General features: G+C 37.2%; 1 protein-coding gene across 13 annotated transcripts in view; it reads left to right on the top strand.

Annotated features, from left to right (window-relative positions):
• Positions 1-23,431, top strand: part of KLF12 (KLF transcription factor 12) — a 407,719-nt gene that overhangs the window by 34,421 nt on the left and 349,867 nt on the right. For 4 of the 13 annotated variants that reach the window (XM_072976358.1, XM_072976350.1, XM_072976361.1 and 1 more), the window contains exon 1: positions 19,777-19,863. The exons of 7 other annotated variants lie outside the window; for them this stretch is intronic. The gene's annotated coding sequence lies outside the window, so the exon portion shown is untranslated. Of the gene's footprint in view, positions 1-19,776; positions 19,864-21,506; positions 21,633-23,431 lie in introns of those variants that run through there. 2 more of the 13 variants (XM_072976352.1, XM_072976355.1) reach the window with 2 other exon arrangements.

Raw genomic sequence — 23,431 nt, 5'->3', positions numbered from 1 at the left:
CCATTTTTAGCACTTAATTTAAAATAGTCGCAGTGTTCTCTCATCAATGTGTAATTTCCAGATTCTGAGCGGTGAGTTCAGTTTTAGCTGTGAATGATAAACTGAAAAGCTGAATTGCCTTTGTTATTATGGTTGAAATGGTTACATTCCTGTGATCAGGATTTCTGGGATATTAGAATGTGAATGATATAGAGGGAAATTTATAGCTGCAAGTGTTTAAATATCATTTGATAGTAGAAGCTAAATGTGGCCTATGAAAATTAGTTTAGCTGGTTGTTTATACTTCTTAGTTTCTTTTTTAAAATTTTTTTGATTTTAATATATTTTCAAGGGAAGATAATAAAAGATTGGATTCTGAAGATGTGTGGTGGTTCAGTAGACAAGTCAGAATGGATATTTCAAAAAAGTATTTGGAGGAGCATTTTGTAGAGTTGGGGCTTATAGTGTGGAAAAATACTAAGTTGATGCTTTAGAAAAAAGTTGCTTTGCGATTGCAGGCATTTAAATCATCAAAGCACATGAATATATGTATAACATTTTAAAGTATGCTGTGTGGTTAAATGTTTGGGAAAATATTTTAAAAATGTGTTAAAAATGTTGGGATGTGGTGTCTGAATCTTGTTAAGCAGCAAATCTCAGCAGCATATGTAGTGTTTGGATGCTTGGGCTGGGGTTGAGATGCCTTACACATTACTGTGATTTAATAATGGCTTTTAGAAATGTGAAACTGTTTAAAGAAGCTCTGCAGTCACGTTTAAAACTCATCCATCTTGTGATTTGTGCCTCAGTTTTCCTCCTGCATTTGGTTGTTGATTAAAGAAAAAAGTCAGAGCAAGCTTACGTACTGTGGACCCAGCAAAGATGTAAAATACACACTAACCATAGTCTCAGAGTTGATAAGTTTGTTGGCAGGTGTTTGTAGAAGTGATACTCCATTGTACTTCCTGAAAATGCCCTATCTCACTGTAAACTCTGTAAGATGAGAAATTAAAAAAAAAAATCAAACCAAAAAAGAACCACGCTCGTATTTTATAGTAGTCATAAAATCTTTGAGAAACTGTTTTGCCATCTTTGACTATAAGTCTTCGGGACTCTTTAGGGACAAACTGTTTCTGAACTTGGCATTTTGTATTCATTGTTAACTGAATTTGTATTACCACCATATAAGCTAGGTATTTTTCCTTTTTTAAGAGTTAGAAACTGTGGTTCAGAGAAGTGAAGTAAAGTACCCAACGAGAGAGATTTGGAATTTGAACTCAGAAGTGTCTGACCCGATGGTTGTAATAATCCAAGTTTTTAACAATTTCTGTTTTGTCTTTCACTTAGTGAATTAAGCTAAATGCCACCAACTGTGTTGGGCACTTACTGAACTAGATCGTAAACTGCTTTCCAGCTTCTGGAGCTCTCTGGGCAGACTTTTCTTCTGTTGATTCTTCCATCACACCCAGGAGAAGAGGCAGGCTGAGAAGGTGATATTCTGGCTCCCTCCTACTTTCATTGTGATTTCGTTGATCCTGGAAGGTAATTTTTTTCTTCTAATACACAGTCACCACATGGGTGAGCCAAGGATGAAAGTCAAGGACACAGTAGTGTTTTTTTGTCGTGGGTATAACCCGCTAAATTTCCTAGGAAACAGAAACATGACTGACAAATAATGATTTGAAAAAGCTTGAAGGCATTCCTAGGCCATTGTTTCTGCCTTTAAAATAGTTTTTCCGAGGTGATCAAGTTAAGTAATTGAATCTTTAATGCCCACATTTTATGTGGAGTACATCTTGCACAGTTGGTGATTCTGTGAAATCTGGATTGTGGTTACTTAGGATTGTAATCTTTGGTGCCTGGTAGTATCTTTGTTGGAGAAGTGGGGATCTTTTTTCCTGTAGCTGAGTATAGGCTAGTTAGTCGCTCTTTGATTTTCTGAGCACTGTGAATGCCAGTGTGCTAGGGACAGTGGGTACCAAGGCAGGTAAACATGATTTAAGATGCAGCTTAGAGTTTAATTAGAATGGTGAACTTGTGTGGTTGTCTGATGGCAAACTTTTGGAGTTGGTGGGACTCAGTACTTTTTTGTGTCATCGATTCAGGTGAAAAGCTGCTGAGTTTCATAACTAAAAGGAAAAGAAGAAAACCTCCAGAAGCAGCCTCTGAGAACTTGTCAGCAGATTAACGTAACTGAAAGGAATTGCTCAGGATGTGTGTGTAAAAGTTGAGCCTCTTCAGAAGAGCTCACTCATGATGTGATGAAAGATGGTGGGGACCTGGGTGGGGAAATCCCACTACCGTCATTAGAGGATTTTATGAAGATGTGAGACACACAGGGTGTGTTTGTGTGTTTGTGTGTGTATGGAACTGTGTGTCCTTGATGGTATTACAGTACCGTTCTGAAGACAACCCACCACACCCAGTGCAATCTGGAATCAGATAATCGTCAAAATGGTAACCCCAAGTCACTAAGAATAGTTTAAGTTTTCAGTACATTCTTTATAAGGAATTGAAAATAGGTAATACAGCTTATAAACATGTCCTTTAAAAATTACAATAAAAGATAATGGCACTGGAAATGTTCACGGTAACAAAAATTCAGCCATCTTGGAAGACTTATTCCTTGAGGATTCTAGGTAATTGAAGTTTGACTGAGTACAGTTTTATTGTCATAACCCCCTGACATTTCTAATCTGAAATCCCATGTGGGGTTTTCAATCACATCTCAAGAAAGATATGGATCTGAAGAAGGGGAAATGAACTGATTTTTGTTCTACCTGGGGATTTTAAAAATGTGAACTTTTCAGACTGGAGAGTATATGATGAGAGCCTATAAAAAGCAGACTGTATTGGTCAAATCTCAGAAATCTGTAATAGAACTGAGCTTTCCTATGAAATCTGAAAGATATTTAAGCCTAAAACCAATGACAGGAAATAATACTGCAAACAGTGAGCAGAATAATTGTAGAATATATTACTTCCATGAGGTGCTTATGCTGAAAATAGGTAGCTTGAAAAATGCTTTAAAAATGTAGCCAAATCAATAGGACAATATAGATCTAAAAGCTTTTCTGGATGTGGGGGAAAAACATTTATTGAGTCCCTCCTCTGTGCCAGCCCTACGCTCTGTTCTGGGGATTCCTGGCCCAGTCCTTTCCCTTTAGAAATGCACATCTGTTTTGTAGATGAGTTTGCAGACATAGTAAACAATCTTATGGTTAAGGGGCGGGGGAGAAGGGATGGGAAGGGATAAATTTGGGAGTTTGAGATATGCAAATATTGGCTGCTATATATAAAAATAGATTTAAAAAAACAAATGTCTTCTGTATAGCATAGAGAACTATATTTCAGTATCTTGTAATAACCTTTATGGAAAAGGATATGAAAATGAGTATATGTATGTGTATCTGTTCGGGAAAGTCCAAAACACTAGGGAGGTCTCTTGTGCTCGGATCATTTCTTCACTTCCACAAAGGCATGTGCATATGCTTTTTAAAGCCAGGAGCTATAATTTCCTGAATACATATATTTTATAGTTATTAATAATACGACCACTGCCCTTTGCTTTCTCAGCTGTCAGAGGGTAAAGTATAGATGATTTAAATAAACAAGATTTTTCAACTTTTTCTTCTGTATGTGCATGTATTTGTGTATGTATGACAAATATTTATATAGTGTATATATAAAAGGTGTACCTACATATATAGAATTATATGCATCAGAATCAATGAAATCTACTGATTTAAATTTTTATATACATGTTTGTGTAACTTGAATATGGAATATCACCTAGCTTTTTTTAAAAAAATATTTTTCACTAATTTACCTAGTATACTCTGAAATATCTGGGAAAACTAGTCCTCTGAGGAAGAAATGAATTTGATATGTTTTTAGTTGTTAACTTATGTTGAAATCAGAGTGGTTTAAATAGTGAATTGCTACTTAAACCAAAGAAATGCTCCTTTACATTAGTTTGTATTTTTCTTTCTTTAACTTATCTAGAGAAATTGACCTGAGGTATAATGTATTGATTATAGTCCCTCTTGTTATATATAACTTTTAGTCATTTCTTGACTGTATATGTTGTGCATATAATGATATATTTTGGAAAACCTTAGAGTTACAACTTTACAGCTGGAATGTTCTTTAAAAAATAATTTAGTCTAATTCTAAATTATTTACAAGCAAATGATAATTATATTATGGTTAGTTATAGTTTACAAAGTTCTTGTTCATTAAATGGAATTCCAGCTTTTTAAATCTGTGACCTCTTTAATTTCTTTATTGTTTGTGTCATGTTATTTTGAACATTGTCAGCAAAGATGCCTTTAAAAAAAGGAACAAAGGGGTCTCCTTGGTAAGTGGGAGAGTTTTTATATTTGTGTTACATGTCCACATCAAATACATTGATTAATAATTGGGAAATAATAGTAAAAACTAAGGGACGCTGGATGTGATTTCTTCCTGTAGGTTGTGGAGAGAAGAGGAAAGACCTGTTTTCATAAGGGAAGAGCAGGAGCATGGGAAAAGTGAGGCAAATAACTGAATGTTTTCTTAAAGAAAAAGTAGGATGCAAGGTGTATAACCTAGAAGTGACCTTTCTTTCCCGAGTTTTGGGTTTACTGCTCCCAGTCTGTCCCCAAAAGATCATTTAGTTCTTAAAGATGTTGTGGTGACTTTTGTATCTCAGCAGAGCAAAGGAAATAGCCACTGCCATTACTGCCACTATCCAGTTTAATCTTTAGCAGGTGCTTAACTCAGGGTGGTGGTAGACTACAGAGCACTGCGTTGCAGTCAGCTTGGGATCGAGTAGAACTTTTTGAGGAAGGCAGCAACGTGATGAAAATATTAATGTTGAAAAGCTTAATGTGACAGCATGCCAGTTGGGTTTAATGGCAAGGAGCTAGAGTTGACTTGGTAGAGGGTCAAAATTCTGGTCTAGCCTAAAATAAGGAAATTTTGGAATGTAAGAAATAGGTAGAATTAAGAGCATTTCATGAAGGGTATTTTAACTCTTGAGAATACAAACATAGAAGGAGAGAGGGAAAGAGGAAAGAGGATTCTTAAGTTTCAGGATTGGGTGATCAGAGATGCTGTTCACATGGGGGCATTGCAGGAGAGCTGATCTGGGATTAGGCTCTGAGCTCAGTAGTGGTCATATCATGTATGAGCTGATAGTAGGTCATTTAAGTGAACATGTACTCACATTGTTAGCATTCTGAAACTGGAGCACAGGTAGGATCTTTGAGCTGGAAAAAGTTTCCAGCATAAAGTTCTGAGTGAAGATTTGAGACATGATTCAGTACACTAGTGGGAAACATAGTTTGCCTTTCTTCAAAAATAGCTACTTCAACCTTGCCTCCGGGATTATATTTCTGCTCCACTTATCCACTAGGTTTGATTATGAGTAAAGGAAAGGAACTCAAACTGCCTTTAATAATAAAAGAGACTTTGGTTGCCTGATGATAGAAAGTCCAGAGGCAGGTAGGTCTTCAGGTTTAGTCTGGTTTAACGTCTCAACAGTATCATCAAAGATGTATCTAGTTTCGTTCTTTCTGTGTCAGCTTTAACGTCAGTCTGGCTCCTCAAATGTGCAGGAGTGAGAAGGAAGGTATCTGGTTTTTCCCTTGTAGAATGAAAAGAAATTGGCTCCTGGCAGCTCCCTCAGATGAGGAAGCTTCTTTCTTGGATGCCATTTGTGATGAAGATGCTGTAATTCACCATGATGGATGTTTTCTCTTCATTCAGATCATTTTTAATTTCTTTCAATAGTATTTTATAATTTTCAGAGTATAGGTTTTGTACTTTTTTGTTAAATTTACTCTTAAGTATTTTATTTTGATGCAACTGTAAAGTAGAATTGTTTTCTTTTTAAGTTGAGCTATAATTGACATATAACATTACATTAGTTTCAAATTTATAACATAATGATTCAGTATTTGTGTGTATTGTGAAATGATCACCACAGTAAGTGTGGTCTGGTTAACATCCATCACTATATGTAGTTATAAAAATTTTTTTTTCTTGTGATAAGGATTTGGAAGGTTTACTCTCAGCAACTTTCAAATATGTATTTCAGTATTACTAACTATAGGGGTTTGACTTGTTTTCTTAATTTCATTTTTGGGTTATTTGTGCAAGTTTATGGAAACACAATAGATTTTTGTATATTGATTTTGAATCTTGCAACCTTGCTGAGCTCATTTATTAGCTCTAGTTTTTAAATTCCTTAGGAGCTTCCTTTCCAATCTAAATGGTTTTATTTATTTATTTTTCTTGCCTTATTACTCCGGCTAGAACTTTTTCTGTATAATGTTGAGGAGAAGTGCGAGAGCAGACATTGTTGTCTTCTTTCTGATTCAGAGGAAGGCTTCTAGTCCACCATTAAGTATGATGTGATTTGTGTGTGTGTGTATGGTGTGTGTGTATTTTGTAGCTGCTCTTTATCATGTTGAAGAAGTTCTATTCTTTGCTGAGTGTTTTTATCATGAAATGGGGTTGGATTTTGTCAAGTGTGTTTACTACATTTATTGATATGATCATGTGTTTTTTTTTTAGTGTATTGATATAGTTAATTGATTTCATATGTTAAACCAACCTTGCATACCACTTGTCATGATATATAATTCTTTGTATATGTTGCTAGATTTGGTTCACTGGTATTTTGTTGATTTTGTATTTATATTCATAAAAAGTAACAGTCTACAGTGTTCTCATGATGTCTTAGGAAATAATTTTTAAATGCCTAATTTTAGATTAACTGCAATTTTTAACATGTTATTGATGACTAATATTTCTCTATGGGCTTATTTAAGTGCACATATTAAATAAAATGGCATATGAATTAGTGTCTGTCACATTTTGAAGGTAGTTATTTTCTTAGGATTGGAAAGGGATCATAGTAATACCTGTTTTTATAGTGGAAGAACAGATCTATTGTATTCATGAACCTGGTGTGTTTTCTCTCTACATTTTATTTATTTGGTGGAAATATTTCTTGGCTCTGTGTGTGTATGTGTGTGTGTTTATAGGACTCACTTACCCCATCCTTTACCTCAAAAGCAATGAATATATTACAGTATGAATAAGGTAAAATGAATTTTCTGGAGTAAGCTTGTATTCGTATCTAGGGTTTTATTACTTTTTGGTATGACTAGACCATGAGCATTTTACAAGTGATAATTGCACAGTTCCACTACAGGTAGCAGAATAATTTATTGCACAGGTTTTCTTATTTCTTAAGAGCTTGGAACACAGTATAATTGTTTACAATACAATCCAAAATATTAAAGCCTATTTTCTTGGAACATCTTCATATGTATACAAGTTTGCTTCTTTAGTCATAATTCCTTGTAAGTGATTTTAACTCTTTAGAGTGCTTTTTTAATCTGTCATCCTTTCTGGCCATCATCAAAGCCTTGTAAAACATGGTAGATTTAATATTATGACCTGAACTTGTCAGACAAATAAATTTAGTCATTGAAAGACTTTCAGGTTGCAGATCCATATAGGGGCATTAGAAAGGTAGTAAGCTAGATGTTCAGAATCCCTGCCATGTGCTCTTTTTAATGAATCAAATTATGTCCATAAAAGTACCATCTAATGACCATACTCTGATTTCTGGGTGGCCCTACTCTTTTTTTTTTTTTTTTTTTTTTTTTGTCCTGAGTATGCTAGAGTAGAAAGAAAGCAGCAGTCAGCACTGTCACCAGCACAGTAGTTTCTATGGTAGATTAAATTCCTGTGAAGGACGGAATTTATCCTTAGTGGAATTTCTGAGTGGAAAGATATACTGGGTAGTAAGAGTTGCTTTGGCCTGACTGGAACCATGTTTCATGGAGTTCTTTTTTTTTTTTTTTTTGTGGATTCCTATCTCTTAGGATTCCATGATGTGAGAGAGAGAGAGCAGGACTGTACTTTGTCCCCAGTCTGTAGGTTACCACTCCCTCTTCCAATCACTCATCGCTATGAAGTTTCTAAGACCAAGAACATATTGGTAAAACTACCCCAGATCTTGCCCTCCTGAGTGCTCACCTGGTTGAGAATGCACCTGGGTGCAGTAACTGGCAGCTCCTTCTTTCCTGCTTATTAACTATTTCTGCATTTGGTGGGGCTTCCTGGATAGCCCAGTTCTGGCTTCCTCTGCACAATGCACTGAGTAACACCAGTTAAGTATATTTGAGTACCTGACACTTGACAGAGTCTCATTTCATGCCAACAGCTGAAGAACTTATCTCTAACTTACAAATAACCCCCCCCCCCGGGGCTCAGGAACTTAAAGACATGACTAGACGCTGGCACACAGTGGGGTTAGGAACCTGACTTCTGTCAGATTATAAGCTTCCTGAGAACAGGGGTATGCTTTAATCAGTGTTTTAGCCCCAGTGCTCAGCGCACATCTTGGTCTGTACTTGGAACCCAGATATGGTTGCATAGATGTTGAGCCCCTGCTCCATACCGTGTGGCTCCCCCCAACTCTCCTCTCGTGAGATTGCATATGCAGAAGATTCTAGACTCTTTATAGAGAGAACCTGAGGCTTTCAGCTGAGGTGGCGAAATCCTGCCAAATTTTTTTTTATTTTTGAAGCCATTCTGCTATCTTGTCTGTGACCTACATAACTTTCGACAGAGGACCTGTGTAAACATTCCCATCACGAGCGCTTGCTGATGACCGAGTTTCTGTGCTGGGGGCTGCAGAATTCATACACCTGCTGCTTTGGATCTGAACTCGCGTCTCGGGCCAGGCTGTCTCCTCCCTCGTCAACAAATTGTGTTGTCAGAATTAACTCCAAGTGCGGTTATTGCCAAACAGTGTCATAGTGCTTCTCCAGCTTCCTCAGTAGAAATGTTCTAGATAGTATATGTTTTGGAAGATGCAGATGAGACGTATAGTTGGTTTACTATGTCTTCAGAACAAAAATGCTAGCAAGTTGTCCTCAGCCTCTATCTGGGCTGAAAATATCAGTAATTTCTTTAGCTTACAATTCTGTTTTTAGCAAAAACTGGTTTTTAAAATTTAAACCACTTTTATTTGTATATAACATGTTAAAAGGTCAGTATAGTTTTCAGAATTTTTGATCCATAAAAAATAGAAAACAGGCTGGAAAGTACAATTTAGCCTAAAATCTGCGGTGGCTTTTCCTCACTGAGGAGAATCATTCCCCTAAATTATGGTTTAGCTGGCTCTGCCAGTCCCTATCCTAGCACAGACCCTCAGCTTTCTGCTTCGAGAGTGCATAGGGTTGGAGCACTTCTCAGTGTCTGCTCCACTGACCATTTGCATCAGGCTTACGGAAGTGTGTGGTAAAGTGCAGGGTCCTGGGCCTAACCCCACCTGACTGAATCAGTACCTTTGAAGGTGAGGCCCAGGAATTGGCCTTTTTACCAGCTTCCCGTTGATTGTGACAGCCTCTAAAGTCAGAAGCCCACTGGCCCATAGACAGCAGCTAAAGATCGGAGTCACAGCCATCTTGGATTAAGTCGCTCCACCATTGAAGGCTGCTGGGACATTTGTATCTGGCAGTAGGGATGATAACAGTAGTTACCTCCGGGGATGGGAGGATCTGGTGAAGCCTGTGGAAGGTAATTAGTGCAGAGTCTGGTCTACAGCAAGTGCTCAAGAAATGCTGGGTCGGGCAGGGGCAGGCACGGATGCTTGTTACCATTATCATTGCGCCCAAATGGTACAGTAGGTGCTCGAACTCATCATCCTCTCAAAACAAAGCTGCAAGAGTATTACCAGAAAAATCACTTTGGAGAGTCATGAAGTCAGTGCAGACCCCTAGCTTGTTCGTGTAGGAAAAGTGGCATCGCCACATAGCCACCCTGTTTGTTTAAGTATTGTCTGTGGCTGCTTTGGACTCTGCCCACAAAGCTGAAAATACTTACTCTCTGGCCCTTAACAGGAAAAGTTTGCCAACTCTTGCTCTCTTTGTTCAATGTGGGTTTTTCGTGGAAGCTTCACTACGTTACTCCGTGGTTCGGAGGCAGTAGGGCCTTGGTAATAAGAGAGAGCTGGTCGCAGGGGCCAGTTGTCCTGTCCTGGCTCCGAGGCTCCTGCCACACCTGCTGCTCCATGTCTTGAAGTTGCGCCAACCCTTCTTCATGCCTTTACTGCCGCCTTCTCCGCCGAGGATCAGTGACAGGGTCCTGGACCATTTTAGCATCTGGGAAGCCGGCTGTGTGAATGCTTTAAAGACTCCCAGGACTCAGGTGTTGTAGTCCCCACAGACAGTAACGTGGGAAGGGGAACAAGTTTGTACCGAACAGGGGACAGACCTAGTCATATGCTTTGGTGGGATGCTTCACGACCAAGTTTGAATTTACATTGAATTCTGGAAACACGTTCTCATTCATCTCCTACAACTCTTCCACATTAAAAAACCACAACCAAACCCAAATATCAGTCCAGAAAAAAAAACAAAACAAAAATTGACCTAAAATTGTAGAAGGATCTTATTACGAAAACAGTCGCAATCTGATTGTCTAAACGTCAAACTGAGTGGAGATGTGATTGTTGAAACGTTACATTTCCCAAATGAAGATCGCTTCCTAGAACTTCTGTCAGGTATTATTTTATCCAGGCTCAAGTGTGTAAGCAACAACTAATTTATAGCGTCTTGATATTCTCCAACAGTTTTAATAGGAATGTCTCATTTTTCCAAAAATACTAGTTCCGTCCTTCTTGTGGGAGGCACTAACATTGTCATGGGCTTTAATTAAGAAAGAACCTCTGCCCTGTGGGTTTTATATTCATCCCTTAGCAGAATTTCACATGCCCCTCGGAGCAAGTAATGAGGCATCTGCATTTTTGCATATGCTCATGAAAGTGAAACAGACATCTATTAGTCATCACTAAAAATGGAGAGATGGAGAAATTAGAATGCTGTTCTGTTTTCATATAGGTTTGATTGTGGGTGCTTTTCTCTTTTATTTCTTCCTTGGTTTTTGCATCTTCCTCTGCATGTGTGTCTCGTTCTTCCTCTACTGGGTCCTTAACTCCATTCTTCCTCTTGCTCCATTAACTAGTGGTGGTGTGCAGTGTACCCCTCGGGTCCAGTGCTTATGCATGATAACTAGCATAGCATTAAATGTTTCTCTTTAAAAAGCTTCCTGCCAAAGTATAATTAAAAGTCTTTTTATGTGTCTTTTAATTAATATTTTTATTAGCTGTCTGACTCTCTAATAAGAGGGAAAAAGTTCCCGTCCCCTGTTTTCTTGGCCTCTTTGTGTGGCTGGCTCAGAGTGTTTGATTGTTTGATGGGGTAGATAAAATTCCCCTGATGTTTCCTACTCACTCTAAATTTGGAATACACCTACAGTTATTCTTTTCGGCTTTATTGTTTCCTAAGCCATCTATTTCAATACAGTCCTAAAGCTTAAACGGAACACTGTTATTGTGGCTAAGAATAATATGTGTAATGGAGCAGTAGATTAGATTTCATTACCATCCTCATAACCATGCAGAAGCCAGCATTCCCACAAAGCACTCAATACGTTCCAGTGATTATTAGATTTCGCCAGGACCATGGTAAATTTATAATGATTACTTGAAGTGATTTGTAGGTGGAGTGGTGGGAAGAACTTGGCCTTTAAACCCAGTGTGGCCTTTCTGAAACCCTGATGTCTGAAGCAGGGTTAGAGGTATCCATGAGGACAGTAGTCAAGGGGAAAGCTATTGCTCATCACTGAACGGAGCAGTGTCGTCTGATGTATGGTTTTGATGCATCTGAAGCAGAGCAAGGAGCTTTTAGTGTGTTACACTGAGACGTCTATGAACTTGAGAATGTTTGTAGTGCTTTTATAGGGAGTGGTTGATTTGACGCTCTTACTTCATTTTCCTTTTATTGTTTGTCAGGAAACCTTGATCCTTGTTTAATAATCCTAGATTTTTATTGGATTAGGAGATGTTAGTAACATCAGATTCATCAAGTGAATTGGATTTTAATGATTTAGTAATGAACCTTACATACTTGTTCTGTGCCGTTAAAACACACGATTTTGCCATTTGAATGGTTCTGTTACACTTGATGATCCTGTGCTTATGTTCTTGCTTTTCCTCAGTCTAAAATTCCCATCTGCTACTGCCTCCTGACTCTATTCCCTCTTCTAACTATTCCAGCTCTCAAAACCTGACTCCTAGTTCATACGCCATCTGCTCCGAGAAGCTGTCCTGTTTTCCAAAGTCAAAAGTGAATGATTTTTTTTTTCATTTTAACTTCTGTAGTCTTAGAGACATTTTGCCTAGACTTTTTTTTTTTTAAGAATTAAAAAAAATTTTTTTAATGGAAGTACTTAAGTACTTGAGATTGTACCCAGGACCTTGTGCAGGCCAAGCACGCACTCTACCCTGAGCTATGTCTCACTCCCCGCTAGACTTCTATTTCACAGTAATTTCCTTCGTTTTCAACGATAGGTATCATGTATCAGGCTGAACCATATGAAATTACCATTATTCAACTATTTTTGAGCTACAAAACGTATCAAGTTAATAAGGTTGAACCTAATACTTATTTCATTGTGAACTGCAAAAATCTTTTGAAAATAAACGATGGTCTGAGTCACTTAAAACACATCTCGAACTTGGATTTACGTCTCTCTCTATTCTAGAGCACTTCCTGAGTTTGATACATGACAAATGTGTTCAAGAAATGGTTGTTGACATGAAATCAGATGGACTGTTTAAATTACCCTAACTTTTTATAAGCAGCTAATAATTGATTTAGAAATGAGGCCTGTTCTATGAGGTACACTCCTTTAAAGCCAGAATATCCGGGAGTCCACTGTATACTTTAGTGTTCATTGTCCAGTCGCTTCTCAGCCTTTTGGCTAAGATTAAGTGTACTGTACATCGTCCAAACCATTTCAATATTGTCAGACACCTAAAGTTAAACTTCTCATCTTAGTCACTGTTACTTAATGTCTTAATTTTATGCTGTTAAGACTTTTGTTGAGTATTTTTTTCCTTTGCCTATACTTGTCTTATTTTGCTTTACTTAATGCAAAAATATGAATTCTTTTATTTTCTAATGTTCCTCTGTCCATGTTTTTTTACCCACCTAACTCTTAGCTGAAGGTCTATCGGTGTCCCCCTGCCTCAGAAAATACTCCCTGGCTTGCTTTATTTAGTCATGGAAAAAAAAAATCCTTTCCTTCCTTTGAAATATTTTTGTGCTTGCTAAAGGTCCAGTTAAATCACAGGAGATAAAAGTTGTACTGACAACCTTGGACATTCTCTGTCCTTTGCCAGAAATAGCAAACTAGATACTCATCTTGTACAAAAATATGTGCACGTTCATCCTCACTAAAAACATCTTGTATCTGGTCCTTAAAGGAGGAGAAGTCTAAGCTCACAGTTGGTGTCTCAGGCTTTGGGGGGTCAAGGTGGGGTTGGAGGGGAAGAAAGTATGGTGCTGAACGAATGGAGAAAATTGTGCTTTTTCTTTACTGACAGATTTTTTAGTTTAATAGCATATAACCTCTTATATGCTTATAATACAGTATGATTTCCTTAAGACATTTCCTTTTTAGTTCACTTACACTTTTTTCCTAACTGGGAGAAATTTTACATGAGAAAAGGTGATTTTTGAATTAGAAAGATGAATCTATGGACATATTGAAATATTTTATAGCATCATATGTAAGTTTTTGTGAATTTCTTCTTGTATCAGTTTTGCCATATAATACTTTTAATTATGGTTAAAAATTCTGGTTGGCTCTTTTACAAGCTCTGAGGCATGTAATAGATATTTTTCATTTTTAGAAAGATCCCAGTGATTGAGATTGCTGGAACATGAGATTCTGTAGTATATACAATTAAATTGGCAGTTTTAATAAACAAGGTGACATCTGATAGGAGTGGAATAGGGGAACAGATTATTATAAATCCATGGAAGGAGGCTTTCCATGTCTATATGTAATGATATATATGTGTTTCTGCTGTTCCAATGAATAATTTAGTCAAATGGACTAGGTTTTATTGAGCATGGATTGTAAACTCAGGGGTAGAGATCAGTCTGTGCTATGCCTAGAACGGTGCCTCCCACATGACAAATCGAAATTATTAGCTGTTGAGTGAATAAATATCTACTGGTTGCTTAATACCATGTGATGAGCACCAGGGAACATAGAAACCACATAACATTAAACATGGTCCTTAAGGTTGTAATTTAGAAGTAGAGACGAAAATCAGTGCATTCATAGAGAATGATTAGTACTGAAATCTGCTTATTTAAAGTGATACTTAAAGTAATTTTTTAATGAAAAAGGAGATAGATGAAAGGCCTCAGTTGTGATAATGTCATCTTCTCGTTACTGAATACCTACTTTGCACTACTCACTATGCTGTTTTAAGTGTATTATCTCAGTGAATCTCCATGATAAATCTGTGGTTATTACTCCTGTTATTTCTCCATGAAATAATCCAGATTCAGTGTCTTTCTCAAGATCCTCTAGCAGTTAAGTGGCAGAGCTAGGCTATGAGATCTATTCTTTCTGCCTTTTTTACTGCTTTGTTGTATAATTGCTTTTCCAGTTTTCTAGAACTGTCTGGACCAGGCTTGGCCCAAGATGGTAGTTATGTACCAGAGGTTCTCTGGACTCTGCAGACCCAGTGGAAGACTTGGAGCTCTTCCTAGAACAAAAGTGTAAAGCGGATATTGCTGTCAGTGGACCTGGGCTCCACACAATGATATCAGTTCAGTGTTGGGAAGAGAGACTATTGTAGTGGGACTTGAAGGGTCTTCCTTTGTCTCTGCCCTCATCAGTTTCAATATTAAAATCCACCCATTTTTAGTGATATTGTCAAGCTGATCAATTTCCATTATAGGGAATATTTTACATACACCTATAAACAGTTGTTAAAAACAAAGTGGAGTATCAAACATGGCTGCCATTGTGTTGGAGTTACTTTTAAGTTAGGAAACCGATATAATTGATAGACCTCTGTCTGCTGGTTCTAGGCCCCTCACCTGGGGAACTTTTTATAAATACTAGTATTTTAACTCAGTCTCTGAAATTCCTGAGTCAGTAGGTTTGCAATGGGGATCAAGAAATCTGTTGATTGATTGCTTTTCTTAAACTATCTAACCATTTTTGGACATATAGTTCAGTAGTGTATATTCACATTGTGCAACAAATATCCAGAACTTTATTGTGGAAAACTGAAACCATTTCCATTAAACAACTCTGCATTTCTTCCTTTTCTCAGCCCTTGGTAACCAGCGATCTTTTTTCTGTTTCTATGAGTTTGCCTATTTTAGATTATTCACGTAAGTGAAATAACAGTGTTTGTCTTTTTGTCTTTAGCTTATTTCACTTAGCATAATATCCTCAAGGTTACTGTAGCCTTTGACTTCTTGGCTGCTGTGAATAGTGCTGCCATGATCATGGGTCTTCGAGACCCTGTTTTCAATTCTTCTGGCGATATACCCAGAAGTAGAATTGCTGGATCACATGGTAGGTCTTTTTAAAAATTTTTTGGGAAATGTTGTACTATTTTCCATATCAGTTGCACAGTTTTACACATTCTATATTCCTGCTAACAGTGCAGGGTTTCAGTTTCTTCACATCCTTACCAGAACTTAATTTTGTTTTTGTTTTTGTTGTTTTGGATAGTAGCTATCCTAATGAGTGGGAGGGGTCAGAAAATCTTTTAAAGCCCCCTGGTGATTCTGGCAGTAGATCAAGTGTGTAAACCACTATCTCAGCAGATTTTTGTGTTTCAGAGGCTACAGCACTGTCAGCTTCAATAATCAGCAGGAGTATATAGAACTTTCTCTTTTGTCCATCAAGAGACGACTCAGTGTGTCTCCAAAGTAGAAATTTCTAAGGAAAAGTTACCTTATCCAGTTAGCTAATTGGTTAGATTGAATTTCGGTACTTTGTAGCTTAAGATTTGCATAGTTTTGGGATTTTGTTTTACATACTTCTTTTTTCCTTGGGGAGGTATTTTTTACTATCATTTCTAATTGTCATAAAATACACATACCATAAAATTTACCATCTTAACTATTTTTTTTAACATTTTTTATTGAGTTATAGTCATTTTACAATGTTGTGTCAATTTCCAGTGTAGAGCACAATTTTTCATTTATACATGAACATACATGTATTCATTGTCACAGTTTTTTTCGCTGTGATCATTCATCTTAACTGTTTTTCATCATGCAGTTCAGTGGCATTAAGGACATTCAGATTTCGTGCAGTTAACACCACCATCTTCAGAGCTTTTTTTTTTTATCTTGCAAGACTAAAATTTTGTGCCCTTAAATAATAATTCTCTGTTCCTTCCTCCTCCCAACCCCTGGCAATTACCATTCTACTTTCTGTTTATGAATTTGACTATTTTAGGTTTCTCAGATAAATGAAATCATACAGCATTTTTGTATCACACAAGTGAAATCATACACTTTTTTGTGACTGGCTTATTTCAAATAAAAATACTTGAAAATATTTTTTTGTAGCTTTTAAAAAATGTTTAATTAACATTTACTGAATGCTCTGGGGATAGGATGCCTTATATCTGCACATTGCCCTCTGCCCCCTGTCCCAGATCCCCCTCACACACGTTTTAACATCTCTGAAGACAACTTAGCATTGTGTACTAGTTTATTTGCCCCAGTTTTTGTTTCTTGCAAATAAAATAATGGTACATTTTACAGTTGATGGGAACTTGTCTTCAAAGATAGTAAGGTAGGTGTTTTTCATAAGGGAAAATGATTACCTAGAAAACATTCATTTAGGGATCTCCTTATGATTCCCAGTAAATGTTTTAATTTAGCTAAAGAACAGAAAACCTATTTGATATCATTAATCAGTACATTCGAATCATTACTCTGAATGATTATGCTTCATTTATTTTATGTCAGAATGTTTTCCACACAATAATAGAGAATAAAAGTGCATCATTAATTACAGTTGAGCAGCTTACACATGTGTGGCTATGTATATATATCCATATCACATGACGAGGGAAATTTAATATAAGAAATAATTAATCCTTACAAAAGAGTTGAAGATTCAATTACATAATAGTATTAAATTTATGACCATTTATAATTATGCCTTATAACAGTTTTTAGTAATGCTTGAAAAAGTTTGTAGAGACATTTCAATATATGCTTGTGTCTTCTATTTCTAAATAAAGAACACTTTTAATAATATGGTTTTTATCTTTTGGGGGTACCAATTACATACTTTGGAGAAAAGTGTGTAACTGTTTTTTGAATGGGATCAATTAATTTGTGGAGCTTCACTGTGATGGAATTTCTAACAGAGATGACTAACCCCTGTAAAAAGTTACACTTCTATGCATGGAAGTTTGGATTTACTCCTTTACTGTAAATCTGGGCCCTTCCTGATAAGAATGGCTGTGACAGTCTTCTAGTTATCAGGACTTCTCTGACCCTCAGTGATGCTGCTTCCAGCTCTTTCCCTTTCTCCTGGCTGGCTGGACTCTTGTCAGAAAGACCACAAAACAAACTAACACACAAAACCCACTTGCAGTATATAATTGCACCGTTATAAAAACACACAGTATTGTCCTGGGTCCAAAGAGCAGATGAAGGGAGCTGGCCCCGACTTTGTTTCATCAGCTGCACTTATTCTCCAGAGTAAAGGACTTAATTTATAGTTCAGTCTCTTCTTAAAAGGCATATGTCTGTCTGTGATGGAGGAGAAGATAGGGAGACAAGGAAAAACTGAAGCAGTTGAAGTGATGCTGCAGGGAAAAGTGGGTGGAGAACAAAATTTGAGAGATTCTTGGAGAAAAATCGTATCTCTCTCTGAACTCTGTCCTCTCTCTTACTGCAAGAAAGCCAAAATAATTTCAACACTGTTCTTTCAAGCACCAAATAGTTTTCAAATGGTTTCTTAAATACTGCTGTAGCTTATTTTTACAAGGAATTTCTGATTTATAATTTTTATAGCAATTTTGAGTAATTTGTCCATGAACACTCATCTCAAAAATGAGGGGTCAGAGCTAGGATTTAGGACTTCTGACTCAGGCCATGTCATTTGCACCCCACCACACTTAGTGATTCACTGATAACTTAGTCACACTTTATTCCCTACTCCCCAATTATGATAGCATTAATTTCAGTATTTTAATGTTAATTTTTATAGTTTAAAAGTTTTGCTCCAGGCTATGAGTTTAAAAAGCTGTTGGAAGCCAAAATTCTTTCAGTATGGAATGCACCCTTGATTTTAGGAGAATATGAAAAAGAAATTAACAGTAAAAAATAACTTATACTAATATTTTGTGAAATACCCATGGTACATACACAACTGTGAAAAAAAACTCAATTTCTAATATAACTAAGAAAATAAATCTACTTAAAAATTTCTTTTATATGTATAACAGCTTTATTGAGATACAATCACATACAATACAATTCACCTATTTAAAGCATACAATTCAGTGGTTTTTAGCATGTTCACAGGGTTGTGAAATGATAAACAGTCAATTTTAGAACCTAGAAAACCTACTTTTAAAAGTAGAAATGTTCAGGGGACATCCGGGCTGTTCTCAGTTTTTGGCTGTTATGAATAGAGCTGCTTTTTTAAAAAGTATAGGTAATTTTAACAAAATATTCTTCAAGTTAATGTCCAAATTGTATCTTTGAAAACATTTAAATTATATTGTAATTATTTCTCAGCTGTTTAAACATTGTGTGCCAATGTGCTGACCTGAAAAACTTTATATACAGCCCCCCCTTAAAAATTTTTTTTTGGCTATGTCAATGACTTCGTGTTTCTGTATTCCTGTTTTTGGAAGTTTTTGGCTGGGGAGGTGAAATGAATGATGTTAAACACATGACTTTCATATATTATTGTAGGAGCTATAAACGTATGCATGGTTAGGTTTCTGTTTTAGCTTATCAAGTTTGCAATGGATCCCAGGCAGAAAATGTTATGCAGCATTATTTGCTGAGCAGTGGTTCTCAACATTAGGTGCAGATTAGAATCCCATGTGTATTTAAAAATGCTAGCACCTTGAACTGATCCTCAGAGGTTGTAATTTAATTGATAATTTAATCTGGCAGGGGACCCAGGTGCCAGTAGCAGCAAATTTTAAGTTTCCTCCATGATTCTCATGTGTAGCCAGGGTTTAAAACCTGTTTTAGATTCTTGCTGTCAAAAAATTTACTGAAAGAGTTTACCTTTTGTTTATCTGTCTGAAGCCTCAAAATGACCTGATTAAATCACAGCTGGATTAGAAAGTAGGGGAGGGAGCCCTGATTAAATCACCAGCCAGCACCTCTGAAGCTCATTTGCCAGATTGTTTGTCTTTAAGAGCATCCTTGGAACTTAGCAAATGCCTGCTTTGTAGAAGTTCCTTCCTTTCCTCTCTTTCCTTCCTTCCTTCGACATTTATTAAGTGCCTACTGTCTGTTCCAGCGCTGTTTTATACCCTGAGGATATAAATACAATTTGGAATCCTTCTTACATTTGAGTTGGCCAAAGATGCATAATAAATATTTGTTGAGTTGAATAGAATCACAGCTAGCCCTCTTGGCGTGCTGCTGTGCATTGCCTCAGATCCTTTGTAGAAATTATGCCTTTTTGATATCCAGGAACATTCCAAGCGTCGTTTGTCATTTCCTCATTTGTCTGCTCAGGGACACCCCAAACCTAGCCAGGCTTAAGCCATCAGGATGGAGTTGGTTAGGACTAGTCCTTTAGGGATCACTTCTCCAGGTGTCACAAACACCGAGTCACTGAGTTTTGGGTAAGCTCATTGTGAAGTCAGATGATGGAGTTGAGGACCACTGGCTGGCTGTGAATAAGAGAAGGCTGTCCTGCCAGGAGTCTTAGAAGCCAGCCTTCCATTCAGCGCCATGGTACATTTTCTTCTGTAGGAGCAGGGAAGGAGGAGGCTTGGTATGTTTCTGTAGCATTTGATAGATTCTTGCTGGGTTGGTCATCTCTCTTGTGCTTCCCTACAGTTGCTTGGATATTTTAGAGTTGACTTATGGAAGAAAAGAGTGCTTTGAACTAAGTAGCAAAATGTCCATGTGTTTGCACGTGAGCACACGTGTGCAGACATATGCAATTACACACACATTTAAGAGTGAGGAAACAGCAGCAGAAGGGACAGTGGTTTGTTTGGCTTTTCAATCAGTACTTTTTTTTTTAACTTGGGTATTTCTAGCTTTTCCAGCCTTTCAGCCTATAGAAAATACCTTCTGAGTAAGAGTGAATGGGTGTGTATTGTTGGCTTTTGTATCCTGCTGTGGTGTCCCCGATGGAAATATAAAATGGGGGAAGAAAGAAAGACCACAGGCTTTAAGAAGACAGTCCTCTGGGTTGAGTCTTTGATGCTCCTGTTGGTACTGTTGGGTTTATGTGTGCCATAGAGAATAATTTCTAGAGTCATAGCATGTCTCATGTTTTTAGGAAACTGTTTTGAGAAATACATTCTGCTTTTACTTCACACATGAAATAATTAAAGCTTAGTTGTTGATTTGTTTTTTTCCTTCACAACGCATTACCCCCTCAATTCTTATACTTCTTACTTTGGGTCATTTGACTTACTTATTTTATTTTGCAAATAATTTATACTCTGGACAGGTGTGGACTGGCATGTGCCTTTTAAAGACTTTTGTTTGTTTGGGAGCTATGTGTATTCCAAAGGAGCTTCTGTGTGCCCACCATTAGAATAAAGCTCCCTAATTTCAGTGTCGTTGAGTAAGCAGCTGGTGCAGCTGAATTCAGAGGAACAAGCATAGTTATTGACTGTTTTCTCTAAAAACAGCCTGCACGAAACATTTCCTTAAGCAACGTTGAACAGGATTTGGAACTTCCTATTCCTCAAAAAAGTCTTAGAAAGGTTTACGGAAGTCCAGAGGTCAACGTGACTGCCTGTAATGCCTCTCCTTCACCCCCAGGCCATGGTAATTGACTCCTTGAGAAAATCTCATATTTTAAAATCATCTGGTCAGAATGTATAAGCAAAAAACAATCAGGAAAATAAGAAATAATCAGTTAAGTACATGGTCGTATCAGCTAGATAATTGTTAGTAATGTTGGTTAATTTAAGAAAGAGAAAGTTTCGAAAACTGTAGATTATGTTGTAGTGATTGTGTGCTATTTTTACATGTTATTTCTTTTTCTTTTAGGTAAGGGAAGTAACTTTTTACATAATTTATATTTTTTCTCTAAAGATCTTTGAAACGGTAGAGGTCAGGAGTTCACAAGAATTTATTCATGTATTTAAAAAATAATCATGCTTTCATTATTATTTTTTTAGTAACATCATTTATGATTGGATGGATGCTTTCATTATTTTTAATCATAATCCATGCGTTCATTACTTTTTGATTTGGGTGAGCATCTACCATGTACCAGACACTCTGTAAGGACTCACAGGTACAAAAGTAATGCATGGTAGTATTCAGACAGTTAAGTAATAATACAAGTGGACTATAATTTTGGGGAGAAGGTAAGTTGCATAGATCTGCTTTCATCTGTTTTATTTCTAGCTAAATTTGTGTTTCCAGGTAAAACTTTTTTTTTTTTTGTAGGATCAAACTCGTAGCCAGTTAAGGAGAGTCTTGCCTCTCTGGCAGCGCCATGATGTGGTTTCCCCTTAAAATAGTCCACTAACATCTTGACTTCTTTAATCTACTGCTTGTTTCTGTTGAATCCATGTAAGTTTTCCCTCCATTATTTTTTTTTTAACTAAAAAAATTTAGTCTCACAGACTCAGGAATTATTTTATGTAGGTTGACTAACCTGCCTTATAAGCTAGTGATTGATTGTTCCTTTCTGATACCTTATTTGTATTTCGCTCAGGTTTTAATGAGATACACCTGAGCGTACTGCTGCCGGGACTAGATGGGTAAATTGTGTTATGAAATCCATGTCCATTCCGATTCTGTAGATTATTTGACTTCTGTTTCTAGACCAAAACACCATGTTATTTTTATATAGCCCTCCCACAGTCTCATGGTCATTAAATTGTAAGTAGATACCGTCTTTCACATGCATTATTTAGTAGGATCTGGTGATTAATACCAAGAAGAGCATCACGACTGTCAGGGTAGTGTTGTGTGTTTTATTTTTAGTTCTTTTTGGGTAATGTTTAAATTTTGTTAACATTTTTATGTGAGTTAAAAGTACTACAGAGATATCTTCTGTGAGTTGTTCCTTGTGACTTTGGGCATATTTCCTAAGTTTATTCGTAACTTGCCACCCATGATTATATAAACATAGAAACTGATTTATTTTTTCTCTTCGTGAAATGAGTTATCTGGGAAATGTTACCCACGCACTTACAGTGTCTCAGGAGGGCCGCGGCACTGCCCGTAGAGGGAGTTTAAATTTTCTCCTTTGTCATTCCTTTTACCCCAATAGTGCCACTCTCACCCTCACAAACTGATGCTTGTATTGGTGTCAGGAACTTCCTCAGCTTCTCAGCTAATTTGTGGGCTCATCACAACCTTGTTCTCTCCTGGTTCCTTCCTTCCCACTCTGAGGCCAGTGAGTTCCTTTGGATTGGGGTTGTCCTGACATTGGTTCTCTTAGAATCTGCTTCCTTCCTGGCTTTTCTGAGGTTGGTGCCCTCACTGTGTCTCCCGGGATTTTTTCACCTCCTCCTCAGTTGATGAAACTCTACAAGGTTCTATCATCTTTATATAAAACAACAACAACAACAACAAACGAAACCAACTTCTTCCTTTATGTCGTTCCGTTCGCTAGAAGTACCTTCCCTTTCTCTTCCCCTTCAGTTGAAGGAAGATTTCTTAGAAGAGCTCATTTCCACTTTTTGATCTTCCAATCCACACTCCAGCTATAGGCCCTGGAGCTTACGTACCTGCCACCAAGCTCAGACTTCCTTGGATGGTCTCGTAACTGCTCAGTCCAGTGGTGTAGTAAGTGATCTTGTCTGATCTTGCTTTTGCAGTGGTCAGGGTTGATCACCTGCTTCTTGCATTTCTTTCTGTTGGCTCCCATCTCATTCCTATGCTCCTGCTCCTTCCTTTCTGACTAGTACTTCTTGGTCTCCTGTAGGGGTTTATCCTTTCTTTCTTGTCCCTAAAGTTGGCATTTGGAAGAGTTTCATCTTTCTTCCGACTTTTCATATTCACCCTTCCTTGATGTGCCCATTTGTTTCTAGCCCACTGAATAGGTAGCAGCATTTCCACCTCATCGTGTCCACAACTTTGTTCTTTAGGTGTTCCTTTGACCTAAATATTTAGGTGAATTTTTGACCACCAGGTGCTAGATCTCCAAACTTGGGAGTCATCCTTGACTCACCTCTTGTATCTCTCATGGGTCACCAAGTCAGGCTGCTTTTGCCTCCTCAACTACAGCCTCACTGACACTATCAACTCACCCTCCAGCTCTGCAGACTAAGTGGACTACGTTTCTTTTGGACATTTCGTGTTTCTTTACAAGGTTTGTTAGCATATCCATCTACTCCATGAATTTTGACTTACTGGAAGAC

The sequence above is a fragment of the Vicugna pacos genome, chromosome 14, assembly GCF_048564905.1.
Source record: "Vicugna pacos chromosome 14, VicPac4, whole genome shotgun sequence".
Classification (NCBI taxonomy): Eukaryota; Metazoa; Chordata; class Mammalia; order Artiodactyla; family Camelidae; genus Vicugna; species Vicugna pacos.
This window is presented reverse-complemented; position numbering and strand designations above follow the sequence as displayed.